Raw genomic sequence first — 26675 nt, forward strand, 5'->3', positions numbered from 1 at the left:
TTGGTTTCTCACATCCATCCCCCAGCAGATCAAATGAACAAGTAATTGCCGTGTGCTTCCTAGGTTCTACGCGTGCGCACCAAATTTGTTCTTGAATCTGACTTTTAAAAACTTTCATGATTTCTCCAAAGTAATCAGGTCCTTAAATTCTATGTAGTATCTTGAGAGGATTTCAAGCAAAATTGGCCTTTATCACACTTACACTTTTGCTATAACACTCTTCCATGTGAAACTCCTTTGGAAAAGAGAAAAACTAAAATCTTGACTGATACTGAGGTTTCTAAGTGTTACTTAGAAAATCAATAATAGGTAATAGTATACATTGAGGATTTTGGGTTACAAGTAACTAAAAGGAATTACATCTAAGTTATGTCTGAGAGAAGAGCAGGAATTTATTTGGGGGCATATCATGTAGCTCACAGCCTGGATGGAAGATTAAAGAAGTAGATGGAAACAAAACAGAACTCAGGGTAGAATGTAGAGAAAGACATGGAGACAACAGGGATTAATTGACCGCCTCATCTGTATGCCTTTGTAATGAATAAATTCTAACATTTTTTCCCTGGGTGCATCTCTGTTAGAGTCAGCATGGCAGAAGTAAGAATCTGGCTCAAGTTAGGTTCTTGGCCAGCTCCTTGATTTGTTATAAGACAATGGGAAGAACAAATTGGAAGAAGGGACTTCAAGGAACTCATCTGCTTCCATGGAGGGAGAGGAAGTAGCTAGATCTTCCCTCATTCCAGGAAGACATACCATGGATAATTCCTTGGAAGGAATTCACTCAGGGTGTTGTTAGGAAGGAGACACATGGAGGGCAATCATAACCAAAACTGACATATGTCTACTGGACACTAGGCTTTCCAGGTGCCCTCGCACATACCTATGTAAAGGGTTAGCTCTACTTTATGAAGCATCAGCGTCCAATTGACGAAGCCTGAGAAAAGAGCTCCAGCTCTCCCTAGCTAAGGCTGTCCATGGGAACTTCTTTTGTATCCTCTGTGTAATGAGCACTACACTGACCACTAGAATGGCATATTGGGAAACTAGATATGGGTCTGTGACTATACATTGAATGGAAGAGGCAACTGGACAAAATACACAGAGAAAGCAGGTTAAAAAGCATTAAGGCAAGCTCAGGGCAGGTGTTAGACTCCCCATGAAGAAAGGAGGAGAATCAACAGGGGCTTCTTAAGGATTAGTGCTAGAATTTTTAGGCGAGAAAGAGATTCAAGTTGGTGGCTGGCCACAGTGAAGGGTGTGTGTACTATGGCGTGGGAGACTGGGGGTACATTGCAATTCCAAGAATAGTGACTTGGCAGAAAGGTAGGGTTTGGGTTGACTTAATGCTATGCTCTCAGCAGGATAATGGGAAAACCAATCATGAGGCAAGGAGTTACCAGAAATTCAAGCTGTGCTGAATCAGACAAGAAGCACAAGTTCATTGCATCTCATCAACTCAGGCAAATTAGAGGAGCCCTCTCGCTTTACAACTTTATAAGATTCTCAGACATAGGAATGTAACACCCTCTTGTTGTCCTAAAACTGGCCATTTGAGGCAGCTACAATAAAATCATAGTGTTCATCATCCCTCTACTCTCCAACCTTTCCCAAAAATAGAAGAAAAAAAAACACCATATAATTGCTGATATTACTATTTTGTGTGCTGGATGAGAGTTTCCAAAAACAATAACAATTAATTTTCTTCGGTGGTGTTAGCCAGAAAAGCAGTGTGGTGCCAGGTTTCCATGATCTTCTTAGATCATCTGGCATCAGGAACAATGGCTGTGAGAAACAAGCCCTTGGAGGCCAGTAAAGTTGTGCTATAACCCCAACGTCAGAGATTTCATATCTTGGCCATTGGACATCACAGCAGGTAGAAAATCGAGGATGGAAAATGTCAGGCGGGATACAAGTTTCCTCCGCAGAAATATTGCCTCAACATAGCTGAAATCCTTAGAGATGTTTTCTGTGTAAAGCTCCAAAAACACACTGGCCTTGGCGTCGGACAGATGCCTTCTTGACGCTGCTCCAGACATATTTAAGAAATGGGTCTAATTTTGAAGGATATAGTTGGGCGGACAACCAAGGCCTAAAAGTAGAATAAGTTATCCTGATTTTATGTAAAAAGAATTTTAGAAAAATGAATGCAGCCAAAACTATGAAATTTCTGAAGGCATTTACACTGATCTGTCAGTTCTTAAACAGGAGGTTTAGGCCAAGTGAGAGAGATGAACACGCTGTGTGACTTCGTGTGTGAACTCCCCTCTGAGTTATTTCTAGATCATTGCTGTAAAGAGGATGCTAAGTGTGATGGACACAACTCATGAAAATGTCCCCTTAAAAGTAGCATTAACACTAAAGTTTGTCAGCAAACAATAAGATAGACTTGTCCTGCTTCTTAAAATGAGGAGCTAATATCACTTTGTTTCTAAGATTATTTTTTCTCCTTTATCTTTTCTAAACAGAGTGCTGTGAAGAAAAAGCAGTTAATTTGTTGGGTGGTAGTCAAGTATGAAAAAATGGGGAAATATCTCAATAAAGTGTAAAAAATAACAAGAACAAAAATAATGAAAACTAATGTAGTCCCTTCATTGAGTACCTCCTACCGAAAGGAACAATGCTGACCTTTGAAAAGAATTTTAAAAACAAGTACTTAAAAGAAGCTTAAATACAGATTATGAAATAAAGTGTGTTTGTGTGTGTAAAAACATCAACAAGTACCAAATGCAAGGTAAGGATTGCTACCATTTACTGGGTGTCTGCTGAGGGGCAGGGTCCATTTTACAGGCATTAGTGGTTTGTAACATTTGCCAGGTGTCAGAGCTCCATCCAGGCTCTCCTGGCACTGGGTTCCTATGCATGCCAACCCACCTCACTGGCAGCCCTGAAATTCTCCGCTGGGGACTTCGTCTGGCTGCAGGAGCATGCTCAGCCCTTCACTGTGTGAGCAAGGAATTAACACCCCTTAGGAGCAGCCCTGTATTAACAATAAACAAGAGTTGGTGGGTAAAAATTAAAACAAAACCAAAAAACTTGCCCAGCCTTTCCTTTCTATCTCCAAGAGGTAGACAGCTCCAGAATAAAGTGATCTACGAGGTGAAAGTAGATCCTTCCTAATTACCTTCTCACAGGGGCTGGCCCAGGCAATGACTGGTTGATATGGAGATTGGAAACACAGCACTTGAGCGGGGAAAGGTTTGGTGTGAGGAGGACAGCACAGGGGGATGGGCTTGCTCCCGGCCCACTGTGGAGGTCCCAGACCTTAAAGCCTAGCCGGCCGCTCTGGCCTGCGTGGCAGAGGGCATCACTACATCCGGCCTAATATGACCGCTCCCGCTGGTACTGGCCCTGTGCGCAGAGACGGGCCAAGGTCCAGGCCTAGGGACTGTTCCTGGCATCCTGGTGGGCGTAGCCTGAGGCTCTGACCCCCATCTCCAGGTCCCATGAGAGGGAGATCTTCGAGCTTTGAGGTAGTATGGCCCAGGGCTTGATTGAGATGGAGTGAAAGTTGGTTTCTGGGCCTGAAACAGAAAAGGCTACAACGAGTTGGAGACACCCTAGGGCACTGGGGCACCTTCAGAGACAGCTACTATGTCAGCCCTGAGCTGAGCCTCATGCGGGCTGATCACTGCCTGCAACAGTGAAAACATAGTGGATGGGAGCTCAAATGTGCTGGAACAGCAGGTGTTTCAACCCCACACTGAATACATGGAACTCACAGTTCAGCCTTCAACTGTGGCCCAGCTCTAGGAGGTGCTGGGGGCTGAGGATGTGGCTGCTGTGCTGAGCCACTAGGGCTGCAGGAAATCACTAGTTTTGTGACTAGTTGTAGAGCCTGAAAACTGGGGCCACCCTGAACTGATAAAGAGCAACCTCTGCTCAGGGTGGGCCTGGAGACCGCTGACTTTGGCTACTCTGTAGGTGAAATAGAGGCCCAGGCGCATGAGGAGACTGAGTCTCAGCTGCCCTAGAAAAGATGGACAAGCTCAGCAGCATGCGTGGTGTGCTGGCACAGGAGACAGCACCTGCCAAACTGATCCTGGACCTACAGCGCTTCTGGCTTTAGGACTATCAGCTCCTACTAAGCGCACCACAGAGAACTAAAGATCTGACAGTAGCCTGGGCCACAGTGCCACTTCCTCAACACCAGGGAAGAGAACACTGAGCCTAATGAGGTTCATTCCTTTGTTCACTGTGCCTGACCCTCTGGCTTTTCTTTCCATAGTGACTCTTCCCTACCCTCAGCTACCCCGCCTCCATCCCTCCCAGGCGGCCTCCTCTCCCTCATCAGACAGATGCAGTCTGTGGGCTGTGTCTCTCCCCTGGCAGCTAAGCAGCCTCCGTTGATTTCTGCTCATGTTTATAGGATTTCCGCTTAGCCATAAGCAATAGCAAAGCACAGAAAATCCCTTGCCTCCCCCCTGGGGCACTGGGTGGTCAATGCCACTGATTTTGCAAGTGGCTCCTAAACCACCTTACAACTGAGTTAGAGACCAGGGAAGGCAGCAGGATTTCCCTGCCTTGGGGTGTGGGGAATAGCAGCAGGTTGAGGAAATGGGTAGGAATCCCTGTTGGAAATCTAGAAATTCTGGTTTGATTTTGTCACTGTGTCCTGTTCTGCCCAAATGGTAGAGTGCCTTCTGTGGGGCCAGATTTGCTCCCCAGTCTAGAGAGCGGTAGAAAGAAAAACGTCCTTTGTTGAAACAAGTTCCTAAGGCCAAGGAAAATAATACATTCCGTTAAGACTTTTTCCCTTATTGTTATCCATATCTGTTTTCTGCCTCAAATATATACAAATATGACTTTTTAAAAAAATAAAATAAAATGCAGCCCTTCTCTGAAAGGCCATCTGACCTCCAAACTTCCTCAAGTAGGGGCAACTTCATGGGCTTGCAACCTGGGCAGAAGGACCTCTCACTTGGTATAATAATCTGCTGTCAGCATCTTGAAATTCTAAATAATCTTATCTTTGAATTTGTGTTTTGTAAGTGAAGCCCATTGGGACAATTGAGCATGCACGTGAGCAAAGGAGATATTAGGTACAATATGGGTATTCTTTCTTTACCACCTCATTTGCATAAAGTGTTCTCAATACCCCATGAGCACAGAAGTCCAGTGGACCCACCATGAGTAGGTATTCAGCAAGACTCAAAGCAAATGAAACATTTCACATCTACACTTAAGTAAGTGAGGGTACATTCAAACCAGAACTTTCTTCAAATACAGAAAGAAGGCAATATTTTTCTAAGAACAATGGCTTTATAAGAAACATGAATCTTGCCCTAGCTCGTTTGGCTTAGTGTATAAAGCATCAGCCTGGGGACCGAAGGGTTCCAGGTTCGATTCTGGTCAAGGGCACATGCAGACTTGACCGGGGATGTGCAGGAGGCAGCCTATCAATGATTCTCTCTCATCATTGATGTTTCCATCTCTCTCTCCCTCTCCTTTCCTCTCTGAAATCAATAAAAATGTATTTTTTAAGAAAAGAAACATGAATCTTATTACGTTTTCTTATTGACCTTACTTCCCTGATATAGCCAACCATGTTCAAAAATCTACTTTTCCTTTCCTTTCTACCTTACTCGGCATAAGCCAAAGTTAAAGAGTATTAGCAGAACATGCACATATCAAGAAGTAGAACCTAATGAACAAAATAAACTGATGAACAAAATAGATCCAGAGACATAGAAGCAAGGAACAGACTGACATATCTCAGAGGGAAGGACGGGGTGGGGCCGTGGGTGGGGAGACATTAAGCAAAGAATGTATATGCATAACCCATAGACAAAGACAACAGTTTGGTGAAGGTCTGGGGGGGCGGGGAGTCGGGTGTCAATGGGGGGAAAAGGGGGACACCTGTAATACTTCAACAATAAAGATAAATTTTAAAAAAAGAACTTAACATTTGATCAAAGATCAGAAAAAGAAAAAATGACATAATAAATTAGGTTGTTGTTTTAAAAAAAGTGAAATAAAATCAAAATTTAAAAAGTTGAGTTAATTTTGTGCAGCATTTCTACTGTTAGGTAAGAACAAAATACATATGCATGCATGAGCTGTGAAATACAAAATGTGCATTTTAATGATTCTCTATGTGAGTTAGATGCTCTTACATTTGCATTTAAAAATGGCAGTGCATAATGTAACGATGAATGGTAAAATTCATGCTAATAATTTAAAAAATTTTTGACTTAAATAAAAAATAAAAATCACCATGACAATTTGAGAGAGCACAGGAGAAAGGAAAAGTGTACTTTACTGTCATTGATGGCACCTTTTTCTGCTTTTGAACAAGAGGCTCACGTTCATTTTGCAATTGGCCTCACAAATTATGGACTCAGGTCTGCTCCCAGAGATTGACTGACAGCTCAGTTGCACCCTAATTGTGGATCAGTTTCTCCTTCTGCCTAGTTCTGCCCTCCGTATTTCCTTACAGGCATATCTCCTGAGAACATTCCCCCCAAATCCTTCCATATACAATTCTGCATTTCAGAGTCTGTTTCCCAGGAACCCCATCTAAGACCCTCCATCATAGTTCTAATGTGAGGCTCCCCATCCTCAGGGAAATCCGTGGACAAAACTTGGTGGTCTGTTGTCAACCACAGCAAAATCTGGTCCCCGATCAGAGGGCTGCAGCGGAGGGTAGCACAGCATCAAAGTCTCGGTATAGAGGTACGAGTCTTTATGCAAAACTCTCCTGGACTTGGGAGCCCTGAGAGCTTTTTTAAGCATTTGAAACGTTTTTTCTTTGCAAAAGCTAAAAATGGCATCCTTTTTGTTTCTTAAATTGAGCTATTGTTTTTCAAATAGCAGAGGCTCCCACAGCTGTCCCTCTAGGATTCTGCTGGCAAGACTCTTCTTTCAGAACCTTACCCTCCAGGGCCCCTCAGGGTGACTCAGTTAAGTGGAGCCTTGGAGGTGGGAATGAAGAATGTGGGGGGCAGCCGTTCCCCTCCCCATTACACACAGGCAAAGCCAACACTGAGGCTGCATATGAAGCCAGGAGCTATTAGTCACGTGAGTCATAGCACAAAACAGACTTATTGCTGGAAAAACAAAGGAAAGTTCAGATGACTTCTGGCCACTAAGCGAGGCAGAGGTAAAGAAAAAATATTAGCAAATGTTAGAAAGAAAATTATTTCTTTTTCACAGTGAAAGGCAGATTGGATAAGAATTTTACGGAAATGTGTGTTACTCATCCCTAATAGCCTTTCATCTCCTCACCCCACAGCATTTTGGAAATTTTTGCAAATCACACAAATATTATTTTCTTTTTTTAGTTTTTGTGTTTAGTTCTTTCCCATAATGTTTAAAAATAATAATATAAGTAAATAAGTAAATAAATAATAGACTTCTCCTCGAAGGCCTTTCCTTACCTAAGGTAATTAGCCCACTGAAATGATGCTTCGCCTGCTTGTCCCCAGTGCTCCCACCCCTGTTTAGTGCCCGTTGTATGGCAGGCCCTGTGCTAGGAAGACACTGGGGATACAGTGATGAACAAAACAGGGGCTTTTTCAGTCCCTATTGTTGTTTTTTTAAAAAAGAAAAAGAAAAATCTAAATGGGGAGAGTATGTCCATGTAACTTTTGTGGAGTTGGCTGGTTTTGATGTTTTTAATAAAGCATAGAATCTACAATAAGAAAAGAACCTGAGAGAAAAGCTAAAGCATAAAGCATCTAGAGAAGGAAAAGTCATACTTTTTTAGGATTGCAGTATCACTGGAAAGGGACTTGCCCCGAATGGGTCTGCCTCAAGTCAGCCTATAGTGTGTGGGTTATTGACTCCATGCAGGAAAGATTTCACAGTGCGAGTCCAGGTGGCTGTGAGAATACGTTTAGTAAAGCTGGGGACAGTGAAGCAAAGGAGGGGCTTAGGATAGAAGAAGCAACAGGAGAGCCTAGGCAATGCTGCTTGGTCTCCCTAGAAACCTTATGGGAAAGCAGTGAGCCAGGGTGGGGCTGCTGTCAGCTCACTGGAGAGAGAGAAGAGGGGGCCTTGGGGACAGGTTCGAGGGTTAGCCAGAGAAAAGGAGGCACGCTCCAAGGAGAACATGCTGAGTCCTTTGTCTTCGGGGTTATATCACCTCTCTAAAGGCAAGGATCTGAAGGGAGGCCCAGGAAGAGGATCTCAATGGAATATTTGTCCTTTCTACTGATTGGTCGGTACTAGGGGAACTGGTCATCGAAGCTGGCCCTGTTGTCAGTTATGGCCTCACTCCTGGTTTTGCTGCTTTTCTGGGCCTGGAGCTGAAACACAACTGAGGCCTAAATTTCATCTTTAGTTTGACCAAAACTCTGTCTCCGTGATCAGCAGACCCGAGGCTTTGTTCCTAAGATTATCTAATGCAGGTCAGAACCTCGTTGTCTTTAGGGCCCAATACTAGAGGGAGTAATCATGCCAGGCTTGCGTGAGAGTCATATGAGGCTCTTCTCCACCCCTTGTACCTCCTCTAAGGGCTCTGAAACCACATGACTAGTGATATGCTAGGGAAGGAAAGGTCACCTTAGGGGCAAGGTCCTTGCTTTCCCAGTTTTGCCTGTTGCTAGGCACCCAGGGCTTCCCCACCCACTGGTGACCTTCTGTGCCCAGCCCATTGTCCTTGATCTGTCATGTCTGTCTGTCTGACTGCCTACCACAGTAGTAACTGTCAAAAATGTTTGTATGTTTCCTAAAATTGTTCTTCGTCTAGACCAGTGATGGGCAACCTTTTGAGCTTGGTGTGTCAAAGTTCGCCAAAAAACTGAGCATAACTCGGGTAGTGTGTCACTTTGAGGAAAAAACTAACTCCAAGACTCTAGTCTCAAATGTTTCATCCTCAGGAGCAGCAAATGTTTCATCCTCGGCATGTGGCCGCCTCAGCGGCCGCATGTCATCAGAAATGGCTACGCTTGTCAGTGCTGACACGCGTGTCATAGGTTCGCCATCACTGGTCTATACTATATATTTAATTATGGTTTTACAGAGTTTCATAAAGAATCTAATGTTCATACTAATATATAAAAACCCTGGGTCGTAACCACCAGTAACGACCGGAGGCTGACCAACCGGAAGTCAGTGCTGGCCCCGCCCCCAAGCAAGCAGTAAGGGACAATCAGGCAGGCAGGCAGAGGGGTTAGGGGTGATCAAGTAGGCAGACCAGTGGTTAGGGGTAATCAGGTAGACAGGCAAGTGGTTAGGGGAGATCAGGTAGGCAGATGGCCCCTCGCTGGGCTGGGCCCACCCCCAAGCAAGCAGTTAGGGGCAATCAGGCAGGCAGACAGAGTGGTTAGGGGTGATCAGGTAGGCAGACCAGTGGTTAGGGGTGATCAGGTAGGCAGACCAGTGATAGGGGTGATCAGGTAGGCAGACAGCCCCTCACTGGGCTGGCCCCGCCCCCAAGCAAGCTGTTAGGGGCAATCAGGCAGGCAGGTAGAGTGGATAGGGGTGATCAGGTAGGCAGACCAGTGGTTAGGGGTGATCAGATAGGTGGACCAGCAGTTAGGGGTGATCAGGTAGGCAGACAGCCCCTTGCAGGGCTGGCCCCACCCCCCTCCAAAGAAAGAGGGAGGCCCAGGCCAGCCAAGCAATTGCACCCCAGCCTGTAGCCTGCAGAGGGAGGCCACTGGTGGCAGGGGAGGGGGGGCAGCGCTGCACAGATGGCAAGCAGTGGCAGCGGTGGGGGTGGGGCCAGGTGCCAGCAGCAGTGGGGGTGGGGAAGGAAAGGCCCAATAGGCCCTGATCTCAGGCCAGGCCTAGGGACCCTACCCGAGGGTTCCCGGATTGTGAGAGGGTGCAGCCAGGCTGAGGGATCCCCCCTCCCCTGAGTGCATGAATTTTCATGCATCAGGCCTCTAGTATTCATTATAAAAGAACAGAGTCACGATTTTTTGCATCTTTAAAACCCATACTTACCAGTAATTGTTTTTTTTTTTATAGAAAATAAGGCTAGTAAATCACAGTATGGTAGTGTTATCTGTCATCTTCCTCAGTCTAGGATAAGTAGAAATCCCTGTGTTAATAATTCTTAAAAAGTCAGAGTATAAAGTGCATCAGATGTATGGAAATTTTAAGGATAAACCTTAATATGTTAATGTTGGTTTTCTGTCATGGTGAGTAGCAATATTCTTCTTTACACTTGTCTATATTCTTTAGTTTTTCTTCAAGGAACACAATTCCTTTAATGTTAAGAGAAAAAAGATTTAAAAATAAAAAAAGATGATTGTACATACACCATATGATTATGTCCATGTAAAACATATGCATAGGTAAAAATATCACTTGGGGGCAGGGAGAGGAGCAGGAGGACTATGAATAAATTTTTTTCTCTTCTGCTTTTCTTTTTCCAAACTTCTTATTTAAGCTAGGAATGTTTTAAGCTACAAGTAAGAGAAAACCCAAAGAACTGAGGCTTAAATCCTATGAACATAAAATCTTGAGTTAGAGAGAAATTTGTATGTAGGCAGGTTCTTCAGCTCTAAATGATGCCATCAGGATCCATGCCTGTGCACCACATCCCCACCTCCCATGTCACCTTCTTAAGCAGGAGGGAAAGGAAGAAGAAACAAAACACTTACTCTTCTTATAAGTTGATCTCTTCAAGGAAAGCAATATTTCTCAGAATCTTCCAAAACATGTTCTCTTATATGCCAATAGCCAGAATCAGATGTTCTATGGTCATCCTAGGAAAAATTCTACTGACAATGTAGAAGAAGGTTCCATGATTAGTTTAGACCAGGCTTGTGATAAAAATTTTTATGATAAAGGAACAATTCCATGTCCACATGCTCCAATACTGCAACTGCTAATGACATGTGTCCATTAAGCACTTGAAAGGTGGCTAGCGTGACTAAAGAACTAAATTTTTAGTTTTGCTTACCTTTCATTAATTTAAATTTCAATGATCCCATGTGGCAATTTATTGAACAATGTGGGCTTAGCAAAATCACAATTAATCCCCTCTCATCTAGGAGTTACATTAACAAAACAAAGGAGAAAAAGGCCTGATGTTGGACAATGAATTGTATCTGCCCTAATTCTCCATTAGTTTATATTGTAAATCTTATTTATTAACTTTTATTTTTAACAAAAATGGTAATGCTTTAAATACCATGAGTTTGAGAACACTGCACTTGTCTGCATCCCCAGAAATAGAACCAAGCTAAGTCACAGTATCACAGGAAAGATGCAAATGGCTGAATATTGGGCAGCCTATTCAATGTTGATTTGTGAAAAATGCCTGATACATGTGCAATTGAATATTCATTCCCAACATAAGAAGGTGGCTATAGTGGGATGTTGGAGAGCTAAACATAAGTATGGGTTAGATGGATTATAGTTTCATTTAGCATTATGCTTGTTTTAACCAGACCCATATATGTGTAAAGCTATGGCCCTTTAATGGAAGTTGGGATCATCTTCCTTTCTTGTCTATCAGGATAGCCTGTCCCTTCTCTGGAACATTTGTCACCATTTCTAACAGTAATGCTGATGAGTGATGAGGATGAACACTCCCTTGTGGAAACCCATAGGCCTAACTACTGGCTTTCATCATCGCCACCTAAGTCAGGATTCCTCTGTGGGTGTTAAGGTTCAGTGAGAACTGGAATTCCTCCTCCTGTCTAGAGTAGCAGATGAGGCCAGTTGGGTTGCTAAAAGCTGATACTAAGACAGAGTTTTAGATGAAAGATATTATTAGGGATCCAAAACTGGGAAAGAAAAGAGTAGAAAGGCATAGAAAGGATTGGGCAGAGGAAAAGTCAAATTGTGGTACAGGTATGATAAAGCTTGGCCACCTGGACAAGGACCTCTAGTTTTCACGCATCAGGGAGAAATTGCCAGACTTTTTATTCTTTTCTTTTCTTTTCCTTTTTCTTTCTTTCTTTTTTTTTTTTTTTTTTTGCATAGTCACTAGATGCAGACTTCCATGAGAAGGGGTGAGCTCAGGCAAGGCTGCTCTCTGCAGCTGAGGCAGCACTGAAGAAGCTGAAGACCCCCAATGCCCACATCTCCGCAGCTGGAAGCAAGTCCTTCTATGAAGAGGAGTTTGGGCATGACTATGATAACTTCTTGTAGGTATCTTGATGGAGATGTAAACACAAACAGAAGTTTTCCGAATAGTTAATAAAGTCATCTTTATGGTTGAAATTCAATGCATTTTACCAAACTTCCCACCTTCTAAGTAGGTCTGGAATCCCACTGTATGTTAGCACTCTAGAGGGTGATCAATCTGAGATTGGGTAGTTTTTGTTTTCTCTTTCATTTCTGATGTTGTTGTTGTTTTTTACTGTATTCGTGTTCCAACTTGTAAATCTGCAATGTTGGAGACAAAATGGAATACTGAGTTAACTGCTTTTTTCCATTCTATTTTCAGGAATCTTTTAAGAAATGTAACTCAATTTTTAAAGGGTGTGTTTGGTTTCTGTTGTTTCTTTTTTTTTTTTCATTTCAATTGTTCTTTTCCCTTGGCTGTTTTTATATGCACACTAGAGGCCCGGTGCATGAAATTCATGCCCAAGGGGGTGGGGAGTGTCCCTCAGCCCAGCCTGAACCCTCTCCAATCTGGAACCCCTTGAAGGATGTCTGACTGCCCTCTCACAATCCAGGACTGCTGGCTCCCAACCACTCTCCTGCCTGTCTGCCTGATTGCCCCTAACCACTTCTGCCTGCCTGCCTGATCACCCCCTAACCACTACCCTGCCAGCCTGATTGACGCCTAACTGCTCCCCTACCATCCTGGTCACCCCTAACAGCCCTCCCTTGACAGCCTGGTTTCCCCTAACTTCCCTCACCTGGTCACCCCCAACTGCCCCCCCCTACAGGCCTGGTCACCCCCAACTGCCTGCCTCTGATGGCCCAGTTACCCCTAACTTCCCTCCCCTGCAGTCCTGGTCCCCCCAACTGCCCTCCCCTGCAGGCCTGGTCACCCCCAACTGCCCTCCCCTACAGGCCTGGTCTCCCCCAACTGCCCTCCCCTGCAGGCCTGGTCTCCCCCAACTGCCCTCCCCTGCAGGCCTGGGTCCCCCCCAACTGTCCTCCCTGCAGGCCTGGTCACCCCCAACGGACCTCCTCTGCTGGCCCAGTCATCCCTAACTGCCCTCCCCTACAGGCCTCATCACCCACAATTGCCCTCCCCTCTGGCCATCTTGTGGTGGCCATCTTGTGTCCACATGGAGACAGCCATCTTTGACCACATGGGGGCATCCATCTTGTGTGCTGGAGTGATGGTCAATTTGCATATTACTCTTTTATTAGCTAGGATTAGCTAGGATACCACATACTCTCAGCTGAGGGCAACTGTTGGGAGATATATCAATTATAAGCCCATGATGATTTGCCAAATGTGCAAGAAAATAGCTTCCCCCACCCAAAATTTTGTTTTGAGAAAAATTCATCAGTATCTATGCTATTGTAAAGAGCCATTCAATCCATAAGATCACGTAATAAATGCGCATTCAGAAGGAAAAACAAAGCCCTAATATCTCACACTGACCTCTGCTGTGCAAAGCACTTGTGTGTTTGATCACATTTTACTTCTGTAACTGAGTATGAAGATTGGGGAGGAACATCTTCACCTGACAGATTAGGTAGCTCCCCCAGAGCATTGAGTGATTTCTCAAAGACCACCCAACCTGAAAATTACAGAGCAGTTTCTCACTCCAAGTTCTCCCAATAAATCAGACTGCAGATGTGCATTTGTAGGACACATTCATGCATATTAAATTCTGTGCCTGCTGGCCCCAGCCAGTGAATTTGTTTGCCAAGAGCTACTGTCATGAACAAAGAGGAAGAAAAAAAAGGTGAAAAATTAGGGAAACTAGGGAAGAGCTTTTAGTGAATGCCCAGTACAAATGTGTTGAGTCCTCTCTGTGTCTTACCTTAATTGAATCATCACCAGGACCACCCAGTGAGCAAGCATTGCTATACCCATTCTACAGATGGAGAAATCAGAGCTTAGAAAATGTGAATCTAAGAGCAACCAGCTCTCAAAAGGGATAGAACTAACAATTCGATTCCTTGTTGTCTGACTTCAAACTCCTGGCATTTTCCTGTTCCCTCCTTCTTATCCTTTTCCTACTCCCACTCTTTCCCTTTCTCTCTTTCTTCCCTCACCATCACTTTTCTTCTCCTTGGAAGAATTAGGATTATTATATCAAAGAATTCTACTATTCTGCAACTATCTTGTTTATTTTTTAGTTAATAGAAAGTTATAAAAGAAATTGTGTTGGATGCACTAAACTCAAAATTAGCCGTTTTCCCTGCATATTACATTTCCAAAGAAAATAAAAACAACTTTCCAGTTGTAACTAAAAGTCTTTTAGCATTTTGCTCTGAACTTTTGAACTACTTCAAACCATTCTGCCTTTTCAAAACCTTTGGGTTTGTGATCTGCTCATTAATTCCCTATGATGTAGTTGGGTTGTTGTAGCAAGGATAATACAGAAGGGTGAATGTGGCAAGAATCCCGCTGTAAGCTTTCACATCTCTCACCCTGTTCATCTTCATATCTGCCCCAGCCACCATCTGATCCTTATGCACAGATACATGATATGCATCTGGAAGCCTTTATTGCTCACGCTGTAAAGAGATAATGTACCAACACTTGACTACTTTTGGATGTGTGTGGGGTTTCTCAGCGTTAACAGTCAGTCCATCCATTGCAGAAACTCAATTGCACTTTGCTCCACATAAAAAGAAAAATGAGACATCAGCCTTGGGCCTCTTGCAATTTTTATTTTACCTAGGGAGTATTAATAGTAACAGAAAGGAAAAATGTTTATGTGTGCCTACTGGGTCCTAGAAACCATGCTAGATAATTTTAATAAGCTGCTTAGTTCTTATAATAGCCTTGTGTAGTGGATTCAATTGATTTCATTTTGCTGATGAGAAAACAAAAGTGCAAACAGACTTTGTGAGGTTCAGATTAAGGTGAAGACCAGAAACTTGAACTCTGCAGTCAGACTGAATTCATTCACATCTCTCACCCACTAGCTATGAGACTGTGGACATGCAACTTAATCTATCTCAACCTCAGTTTTCTCAGTAAAATGGAGATAATAGCCACCTCATGAGGTTATTATGAGGAATTTGAAATTATGTCAGCCTGACTTTATGCAAAAATTTTCTTGAGCTATAATATACAGAGAGAGGGAGGGAGTACACAACTTGTGAGTTTGGAATTATGACCTTAAGAAAGGCAAATATTTCTTCTTAATATGACAAAAAACAATAAGCACAAAGGAAAAACTGTACAAACTGGACTACATTGGAAAACATCACTATGAGAATGAAAAGAAGGCAAGCCACAAAATGAGAGCAGTTATTACAGAATGTACAATTGACAGAGGACTTGCCACAATATATAAAGATGTTTATCAATAAGGAAAAGCCAGACAACCCAACAGGAAAATTATCAATGGATTTGAACCATCACTTCACAAAAGAGGATGCCCAAATGGCGAAAAAGATTCTCCACATCATTAGTCATCAGGTAAATGCAAATTAAAACCACATGTGATAGCACTAGACATCAACCAGAATAGCTTGAATGGCTAAAATGAAAAAGACAGACCATACTAAATGCTGACACATATGAGGAGCAACTAGAACACCAATATTCTTGAAAGAACTGTAGATAGAGAGCCATAGTTTGGAAAACAATGGTACATTTATGACCCCAAAAAAGAGTTAACTGTCTGACCAACCACTGAATAGAAGCATGTTTACATTGGGAATGTGAATACAATAATTATCAGGGCCCAGAAGGTAAACACCTGCTGAGTCATGCTAAAATCTATAATGCCAACTCAATAAGAATAATGACTCTTTCATCCCATTTCTGTGCTGTAAGAGCCATCTGCTTGCCTCCTGCTTCATCTCCAACGCTCTTCACAATGTACAGAAATAATCGGGTTTGTATTTCATCAGAGTATAAAAAGAAGAGAGTGAGTATGGATGCAATATGGTGGTGGCAAAGTAGAAATTTCTACTTTAGCAAGTAGGCAGTTATCTGAGAGAAGCGACCTTGCGATCTCAATCAGGAATCTACACTAATAAAAGAGAAACATGCAAATGACCATCACTTTGCTACACCCACCAGCCAATCAGGAGTGAGTATGCAAATTAACCCAACAAAGATGGTGTCGGCCCCGACCCCCCCCCCCCCCCCCAGCCATTCTGGGCCTCTGAGCAGCACACATGCAGGCACAGAGTGGCCAGGCAGAGCAGGACGCCTGCTATGAGGGGGAGGACCGGGAGCAGAGGTCAGGGGGCAGAGGGAGCTACAGGAGCGGCGCTCCACCCAGAGTGAAGGCTGAAGGCAGCGGCCAGAGGGAAGGCCTAGGTCCTGGGTGCCAGAGGAAAACCAGTGCCGGCAGCCAGGGGAAGGAAGGCCTATTGCACGAATCTCTTCGTGCAATGGGCCTCTAGTATTCTATATAAAGAACATTTTGTGGACAGCTCCATTTTGTGTTCCCAGTTGCACACAAGAGACAGGATCCTGAATAATATGGTCCTTTAGAGATTTTGAAAAATGGAGCTGCTTTTAGTGGCACGCAAGATGGACCTATGTTAGACTGAAGTGTGTGTCCTGGGCCCATGGTACTTTATTATGCTGTGCAGTTTGGCTCTCCTAAGAAAAAATATGAGAATAGAATGCAGGAGATAAATGAGAAAATTTCTTGTGAAATTAGATGAGGGAGGGAGCAGGAGAAGGTGGGAGAGCTTTCAAACCATTATTTGGTATGAAACCTGTGAAAGGCAAGAGGAAAGGGAAGGCTTCAGACGACTGTTCTGGCAAAGTCTCAGCGTGTGCAAAGGGCAGTCCCCAGGCAGAGGTGGCCTCATACAGAGCTGCAGCAGCCCTGCTTGGAGCATTAGTTTTACCATTAAGTTACTGTTTTGTCTTGGATATGTCCCTGGGGGCCTCTAGATCTCCCTCTGTTAAGAAATATCACAGGAATGCTCTATGCACCCTTCTCAGTGTCTTTGCCATTTGTAACTTTGTCTTTACTTGTTTGTGATGCTGTCTCCCTCACTGTAAATCATATGAGGGTGAAGAGTTTATCTGTTTTATTTGTCCTTATATCACTAGGCCTTGCATAAGTCATAAATAAATATGAGTTAAATTAGTGAACAAACCTTTCAGAGCTGACACTCTGTCAATTATTCAGAGAATCTGATTTTCATCACCTAAGATATAAAATACTAGTTTTTTTGTTATAAACATTATTATTATGTTTATAAGCACTTAGTTTCACTTATGAGAAAAATATAAGGAAATAAAGTTATAGTACCATTGTTGAAAATAAGCTTTGTTGTAAAAAATCTCTAAATTTTTGATTATCCTCATTTCTATTTTTGATCTTATTCCCTACCTCCCAAGATGACATATGCAGGATATGGAGAAAACACTAAATCATGTGACCCCTGAGTGTGGTGACCACCAATCTCAGAACTTCTGGAGGAGGATCCATTTCCAATATTCTCTCTGACTTTTTCTGTGCAGATATATTCACAAATCATAAACAAAACATTCTTTGGCAGACTGAATTCTTAATTTTTGATTCAGAAAATATGGTCACCAGATTCTCAAAACTTCTGGAAGCTTTTCTTAGGAATTGTTTAGGGGAACTTTGGGCTTGTGGTGAACTGTTTGCCTGAAAATAAATCTAAGTGTCAGAGTACCTATTTCCATGTGTCCACAGTCCATTTCCCTAAAGCTTTGAGGGCCTCCAGGCCTCCTGCTTGACCCTTTCCCGCCTTCCCACCTGCTCACCCACTTGACCAGTCATGTCATCTTTTCTCTTGCTTTGAGGAGTTAGCCTTCCCTGCCTCTCCTCCGTGGCTCTGGTAATCAGAAGAGTATTGTATGACTTCACATGGTTTGTAACTCTCCCTCAGAACTCGTGGAAGAAGAGTGTATGCTAGATTTTACAAAGTTGTCTCCGATTGCATTTCCTTAGATGCAAACCTGGAGACAAGAGGCTTCCTTTGGATGAGGATCCCAAACTATACTGGACAGAACGGGGAACTATGGGAATGAGACAGGAAAGGGATCATGGAAGCCAATAAATGAGGAAAGTAAATGAGCAGGCTACCTCTGTGGGCAGCTGGGGTTCAGTCCTGTGGGAGGCCTCTGGGAAAGACTATAGAACATGCTTATGCATTTTCCCACTGAGGGGCGAGGGAGCCTGATCTTTGACACACCAATTCCCCATCTGAGATTGGTTGTGAGTCACTCCTGGGGGCTTTCACAATGCCAGCCTGCACCGCACCCCGTGCAAGCAAACTATGCTCCTGTGGCTCGAGAAAGCCCTGGAACAAATGAGCCACAGGTGCTTTCACCAGAAGCCCAAGGAGTATGTGAACAGGGGACCAGTCATATCTACCCTGAAGGCAAGAGATATGTAAGGACTGGATATGATGACATTGTACCTGGACTAATTCCCCACTTGAAGTTTTATGTGATATAAGTTCATCTAGTTCTGTCTTAACTAGTTTAGCCCTTTAGCCGACCCTCGCTGTTCCTCACAGTGCCTCTTCTCTGCTCTGGACACCAATTCACTGGCCCTGGTCCCTTAGCAGAGCCTGCGCGAATAAACAAGTGCTTAGGAAAGAGAGTACATAAGCAGAGAGGATTTCCACTGGGGCTGGACCATATTCTGAGTCTATAATAGAGGTGGTCGAGGATGTCACAACTGTGGATCATGTGCCAGACAATTGTTTTTCAACATTTATTGGATGTGACAATGTACTAGGTGTGGTCCTGACCCAGGGGACTTAGAATCTAAATAAACTTCTAACTGTCTTTGATGTCTGGTATTTGCCTTTCCTTTCATTCGGTGGTTCTCAGCGGCAGGTGCTGACATTTTTATTATTCACACATACGTTTCCAGGATACCATCTCACCATAACACTCCAAATTTATGCAGGAACTTTCTTCCAAGGAGGCCAAAGCTCTTCTAAATAAACCATCTCTATCATCACATGATTTTAAACACAAGGAAATTCCCATGTGAAGGAAAAGGGGGGAAACATGTTTCCCTCATGTCTTACCTAGAAAAACCAAGGACCACCATGGGATGTGGCTGTCATAGAGGCTCGTTGCTGCATGGGAGCAATAGGCCTTGGTCTTCTATATGACAAGCCAAGTAACAGGAAGACCAGCTATAGACATGTCTGTAAGTAAAGTAAATGAGATAACCTGTGTGCCTGACACAATAAGTGTGTCATATTGTAATGCTATGATTCAAGAGCCTGAACATACAGCTTCTCCCTAAGATGGGATTCACCATAACATCTGAGGACAGTGAAAAAATCTTGAATGCAAGGACCAGCCCCAGCATCTACTCTATTAGGAACCAGGGATTTCCTTCACCCTCATATTTCCCATTGGGAAAAGTATTCCCAAATGGAGATGATGATGGCTCACCAGCATCACCTCTGTCAGAGTGCTGTTGTGATGTCTGAAGAAGGCAGTACCCTTTGTGGTAGGTGGGGTTATGGCTGCTATCCTTCTCTCCCTTCCTCTGCTATGCCAGTCGGTGGTAGTACATCAATGATGGATTGGCCATGTGACTAGACCTGGCCAATGGGATACCAGAAGAAGTGACTCATGCCAATGCCATAATGTGCTGTGTGGCTTCAGCTTCCCCTCTTGTGCCCCCTGGGATCTACCCAAGTGGAGAGAAGTCCCAGCTGTTACCACTATCCACCATCCCAGGAAGAGCACATTAAGGTTAATAACAGGGTTATAAAATAGTTCCTATTTATTAAGCTCTTACTGTGTGCCTGGGCACGGCTTTCAGCATTTTACATCATTTAATTTACATCATTGACTCCCAACAAACTTAAGAACAGGTGCTGTTATCCCAATTTTTATATGCAACAACAACAGTGTGTGGAGGACAAGGAACTTGCCCAAGGTCATCCAAAAGCAATGTGCTTGAAGTTTAAAATCATGTGATCTGACTCAGGACCAAGCTTTTCACCACTGCATGCTACACAGAACATGGGAGTTGTAAAGTGAAGGACAAAGAACTCTCTTGAGCACAAATCCATCTACATGTTGCGTATCATTGTGACAGCAAGCCCTGGCTACCAAGTGAGAGCAGTTCTGAACTCAAATCCGAACTCAGCTTTTCACAAGCTTGGGCATATAGATGTACCTGTAAGCTTCTCTAGATCTCAGTTTCCTCACCTATGAAATGGGCTAACATCAGTCATTTGCTGCTAGGCCTATATGAAGATTAAGTGAGACAAAGCCCATAAATGACTATAACTGAGCACTGAGCACTGTTAATCACTGTCTCGTTCAGCAGCAAAATTTTAAGCAGGCCCCTAGCAGGGCTGCATTGTGGAGCCCCGAGAATCTCTTTAGAAGAGGGAAATGGGTAGGTAAGTGGCAGAAGCCCCTATGACAAACTTTTTCCACTCTGCTTAGCCCTAGAGCAGCTCTGATAAGGACAGAGCAGCCTTCTGTCCCTGTGCTGTAAAGACTGATTCTTGCTCAGATGGGAAATTTTGAGCTTAGGTGTTGGATTTTTAGTTTTGCTCTTAGATCAGCATCCCAAGGTTTGAGCATCTGACATCATTCTTCTCTCACTTACCCTGGAGTTGAGATAAAGAGCGGATGCCAGGCAAGGACAGGAGGCACCAGGCCAAGAGCTCATCAGTGAGGCTGCCAGCAGCAGAATGGGTGGCCTCAGCCCAACAACGTGGGGCATGTTTGGCTTTCAAAGATTAAAAATATAATTCATTTTTAATGCCAACATCCAAAGTGGCCCATTCATCCTTTCTCAATCTTCTAGCCATCGTCTTATCTTTGGTGGCGAGAAAAACACCTCCATACATACATTTAACCCACTATTTATTCGAAGAATGAATTTGTTCCAGCACTTGGGCACTTAACAGCTTTCAACATGGACTTGGGGGGCTCTATTTGCAATGTTGTGTATCTGAAAGTCTCCCAGATGACTTAGAAGGCTAAAGAGCCTCTTTATAAAGTACAAAAGGGAATATGCAACGCTGTGTTCAGATTTTAAGTGGCTTGTAAATTAGGCCATAGCTACGAGGCCAACCTTGAATTATTGTGCCTCACCCCCATGCCCTTCCTGAGTTCACTAACTAGGGCTGACATAGGAAAGCAGGGCAGAGCCTATAAATTATTATTAACTCTTTGATTTTACTATGACTTTATAGGATGACGACACGAAGCTCAAAATATAGAAATAGGGACTTGGCTTGTTTGCCAGTGTGCTAACCCTTCATCCCAGTTCATCAAGAAGCCTATATAAAAAAAAAATGAACCTGCTCTTATCGCTGCCTTTTACTCCCCTAATGAACGCAGAAACATCCATGACAAAGTGTGATTTATGGGGAAAGGATTCCTGAAACCATCATTTCATCTTCTCTGTAATAAGGCCTCGTGGCTGACAACTTTATAGAACACTGTTGTTACACCGGCCAGGCAGACCACTTCTGAGGGAGAGTCGCCTCAAGATTGTCCAGTCCATCTGCTGAGCTTTTATTTGCAAAATCAGCCTAGAGAAAACCAGAAGATATGTATACCATCATACAGCTCCTGCTTCTTAATATGCCATTTTTTAGAATCAATGAAGCAAATTTTATTGAGTGGAGTCTGATGACCCACACATTTTTTAAATGAGATCTTTTTTTAAAAAATGAAAACCAAAGAAAAAAGAAAACACAAACTAACTTCAGATGGTGAGTTTGACCTCTACTGGTCTGAGACAAAAAAAAAAAAAAAAAGAAAAAGAAAGAAAGAAAAGAAAAGAAAAAGCTTAATTTTTTTTTTACCTAAAGTTTAATAAAAATCATGTCTCCATTATTTCTGTAACTGTGTCTAAGTAAACTCTCATTGCTCATTTTTCAATTTCAAAAAGAAAAAGAAATCACCCCTAAGGTTATAAACTAAGAGGTATTACTATAAATAAACTATGAAACAACCTGAATTTTATATTATGATAAAAATTGCAACATGCTTTGAAATTTCAGAGCGAAATCATTCTTGCAGCAAACAGAATCCACACATTAAAGGACCAACCATTCCCTAGTTTTCTAGCCCAAATGTCTACACACACACTCTTTGGTTTTTATTTTTACGACTAAAAGGACAAACATTAAAAAGGGGGGACTTTTCCTCCACCAGACATGGTGAAGGGAAGTGGTGTACAATCTTCACTGATGTGCCAGGTAAGATGGTGTGGGAGCCTGATTAGCGGACAATAATTCTCACTTTGATCACTGAAATGATCCCAATATCCCTTGGATTCAAAGCTTAGGAAGTTTTCCTCTCTCCCCACTTACAGTTCCTCCAAAGTCTCCATCTGTGTCTTCCTCCCTGTCTCCATCTGTGTCTCTCCACTCACCTGTACCTCAAAGGGCCCAGAGCCTCTCTGTCCGTCCCCACCATCTTCACAACCTACAACCCTGGCATCACAGCCCCAGGCGGGTCATGAGGCAATCAGTCATGGAACAGGAAGAAAACACCAGAACTTCTATTTACATTTGGTTTTCTACGTGAATAAGAAACCAGGTCTTAGTCCTATTTGGAGGTGCAGATGGAAGAGGTGCCCTCAGTGGCCTGCATGGCTGGTGATCACATGTCTTGTTCCAGGCAGGAGCCAGAGGCCAGAGGCAGTGTTGCCCTCAATCCTGCCTTGGTTTTCTGCCTTGTGACGCTGCAGTTCACATGTGCTCAATTTAGAGGATTTATGGATTATATTATCTGGTTTTAACTATACTAACCCTTATGAAAAATGGCTAGGTGGCTTAAACAAAAATTCCTGAAAAGTATGCATGGATCAAAGTTAACACTAGTAATGAAGGCACAGCAAAGAGCAAGATGAAGGCAGGCTGACATGCTCCTCTTACCCCTGCCACACACCCCTCGGCAAAAGCAAGGTAAAATCGACAACCCTCGCAAATCCCAGACCAACTACTCCCACTGAATAAGGTATCCTTTGGCCTGCATGTCCACTTTGGGCCATCACAATTTGCAAGACTTTAAATTTTTTATGTACTTTCCTCATCTTTTTTTAATTCCTATTTTTCTGTATGTTTGATATCCATAGAATCTTAAAGCAATAGAATTTATACCACTGATGAATAAAACATGCTGGAGTATATGCTCAAAATTGGTTTATAGTTAGGGATATATATTTTTAAAACCCTATATAATAAAACCCTAATATGCAAATCAACAGAACAGTGGAACGACTGGTCACTATGACACACACTGACCACCAGGGGGCAGACACTCAATGCAGGAGCTGCCCCCTGGTGGTCAGTGCACTCCCTCAGGGGGAGTGCCACTCAGCCAGAAGCCGGGCTCAATACAAGCTCAGCAGCAGTGGCAGGAGCTTCTCTCACCTCCATGGCAGTGCTAAGGACCCCTGGGGGATGTCCAACTGCGAGAGGGCAGAGGCTGGGCTGAGGGAACATCCTCCCCTCCCCCAGTGCATGAATGTCATGCACTGGGCCTCTAATAAATAAATAAGAAGGAAACCAAATATATAGTTCTCACTTGTCTTTGGGTTTCTTCAAAAGTAGATGATGAGACAAGGATTGACATACAAGTTTTTTACTTGCAAGTATCAGGATATACTGGCAATAAGCAATGCAGAAAGACAGGGAAGAAGATAGTCAAGGCATGACGCATTCTCAAACAAGTTACCTGAGGGAATTCCCAAGAGCCAATGTAGAATACAGCTCAATGTGACTCCATTCAAGATGAGAGGTAAGATAGCTAAGATATTTGTGCCCCAACTCCCTTCAGTCATTGGCAGAGGGATGCTCCCAAGGGGACATTATTTCCTGGTCCTTCTAGCCTGGCCAGGAGAGAAAAGCAGGCTCAACAGCCACAGAAATTGTTATGTGTGTCTGAATATGCAAAAAGATGGGGAAAAGAAGAGCAGTGGAAATCTGGCTCCATGCTTTCAAGAACAAAAGAGAGGCTCTGGCTCTCTGGTAGTGCGACCAATTACAGAGCACGCCTTGGGCTCCCTAGTGAGGTCCACTTCATAGTTCTGTGAATGAAGTCAATCTTTCTGGGGGAGTTTTCTGCCTTTTTAAAAAATATATTATACTAGAGGCCCAGTGCATAAAAATTCATGCACTGGAGTGAGAGTCCCTCAGCCCATTCTGTCCCCTCTCACAGTCTGGGAGCCCTCAGGGGCAGGAGGCGACCTGGCAATCAGGGGAAGGCAATGCCCCATCACACCTCTGCTGCTGCCACTGCCAGCAGCACAAGCCTCGGTCAGCCCTGGTTACCTGAACCTCAAGCGGCCCTGGGCAGCTGAGGAGCGACCATCCAAGGCTTGCCTGTGCCTTGGGCCAGCCCTGGGTGGCTGGGGGGCTGAGGGGACTGGGTGACTCCGGAGTCAGGCGTGTGGAGGCAAGCTTGCCACGCGCCTGCCGCCCCGGCGGGGTTGAGGGGACTGGACGCCACCATCTTGTGGCTGAGGGCACCTCCATCTTTGAGGGCATGGCAGCCAATTAGCATATTCCCTCCTTATTGGCTGTGGGCACTGCCATCTTTGCAATGGTGTGAGGGTCAATTAGCATATTCCTTTTTTATTAGGTAGGATTGATTTCAGAGAGGAAAGAGAGATAGAAACATCAATGATGAGAGAGAATAATTGATTTGCTGCCTCCTGCACACCCCCAATTGAGGATTGAGCCCACATTCTGGGCATGTGCCCTGACTGGGAATCGAACCAGTGACCTCCTAGATCGTAGGTCGACGCTCAACCACTGAACCACACCAGACAGGTGAGTCCCTCCATTTTGATCCTCTCTCACTTTATTGGTGTGTGTCTCTGTCAGAGTCTTGCTCCAATTGCAGAGAGGTGGGATTACGTGGCTCTGTAGATGTCCTGAACTGAAGGAGAAATTTAAGGCTGTATGACCATTCACAGATCTCTTAGGAGTGGGTTGGCATTTAATTTAAATGTGATGCACTGATATAATGTGACAAAGAGAAAAATAAGAAAGACAAGGTAATTTTGTAGAAGTTGACATTTAAAAAATGTAGATCAAGTCAAAACAATAAACATAAACATAGATTCTTTAGGATGAGTTTGTTACTGTTGGTGCCTTTTCATAACCCCTCAGTGCACTCTGAAGGGCATCTAGAGAATGGAGTCCCTCATCTCTTTCTGTTGCCTAAATGAAGAAGTACTCTTGGCCCTTAAACTGGGCAGGGCAGAAGTGATTAGCACCGGGAGCACTCCTCAACCACTGAGGGCTGGACATTGATGATACACACCCTGCTTGTCTGCTCAAGGTGGCCATTCTGAGAAGTGCTCTCGGAGGGTCCCCAATTGGACCTAACCCCACTCGCCCATAATGGTAATTATTGTACTCTTCATTGCTTCCTTTCCTGTCTCGCTTCTCACACCCCCACCAAGCCTCCTGGAATCACTTCCTACCTCCATCCAATTGAATACCTCCATCCAAGACCTGCTCTGGGAAGGGACCCAAACAAAGACATAGGACTTGTTTATTATACATTCAAGACACTAATAGAAACACAAGCTTGGACTTTTTGAATATAAATAAAAACCATCAATATAAATAGACTACACATCATATACACTCCTTAACTTAACCTGGCCTATTTCAGACTGATGGGTTTGGGGTTAGTTTCCTGCAAAGTGCTTATTGCTCTTTAAATTCTTGGATTTCCGGATGTGGAATATTAACACTCATCTAATAAGTTGAACTACTTGTTATTTATTAGAGAACTAGAGGAACTGAGCCCATATGTTTGATGGCAACTTGACAAAGCTCCGTTAAGCACTCACACCTATGAATATGGGGTGGTTTGCCAGAAAGCAGGCATTCAGTTATCCAGCCAAAGACATACACTGGAGCACTAAGAAAGGCGAACTGAAAATCTTGACCTGCTGGTATGCAGACTTTTCAAAGTTCTTAAATTTGAAGACAGGTTGGACATTTTTCTTGTGGAGTTCCTGGACCCAGAGTTATTTTTCATGAAGCAATTTGTAAAATTTATGAGGTGAGGATACAAAACGCCTTTTTCTCGAGATTCATCCTGCTTACAGGCATCTCTGTAGCAAGCTGGCAAAGGGCAATGGATGGGGCTTCTGTGGACAGTCCTGTCATTTGCTGTGGTCTTTTCATGAATCATATGAAGAGCACCTATTCTCTAACCCCTTAGCCTGATTGGAGAGAAGCACCCTTTTATAGATGAACTTTCTCTACCAACCAGGAGATTAAAAATAAGTTATTAAAATAAGGAAATTATTTAAAATTTACACATTAAAAATTACTCATTTTGACTGATCTTCCAGTTAAAAATTACATAATTTAGACTTTGTTTTATGGATAGTGAATCTGAGGCACAGGAAAATGAATGGATTTGCCCAAGATGGCACAACCTAGCTATTATACTACAGTACTTGCAGATTTGTCTTGCAGAACTATTTATATTTTTAAATAAAATATAAATTTATTAAGTTATAATTGACAAAAATAAATAGCATTTAGTTAAAGTACACAATTTGAATAGCTTTGACATATGTATGCCTAAGCCTGTGAAACTACCACCATCAATATAACACATCTATTGTTTCTTGTGGCCCATTGTAAATCCTTCTTGCCCTCCTTCCTAGGCAACCACTGATCAGTTCAGTTTGCATTTTCTAGAGTTT

General features: G+C 43.4%; 1 pseudogene across 1 annotated transcript; it reads left to right on the forward strand.

Moving 5' to 3' along the window:
• The first annotated feature begins 3475 nt into the window (after positions 1-3475).
• LOC307107440 (thiamine-triphosphatase-like) lies at positions 3476-3971 on the forward strand (annotated as a pseudogene). Its single transcript has one exon. The product of its transcript is annotated as a thiamine-triphosphatase-like (transcript).
• Positions 3972-26675: the final 22704 nt, after the last annotated feature.

The sequence above is a fragment of the Cnephaeus nilssonii genome, assembly GCF_951640355.1.
Source record: "Cnephaeus nilssonii genome assembly, chromosome: 11".
In the NCBI taxonomy this organism is placed as follows: domain Eukaryota; kingdom Metazoa; phylum Chordata; class Mammalia; order Chiroptera; family Vespertilionidae; genus Cnephaeus; species Cnephaeus nilssonii.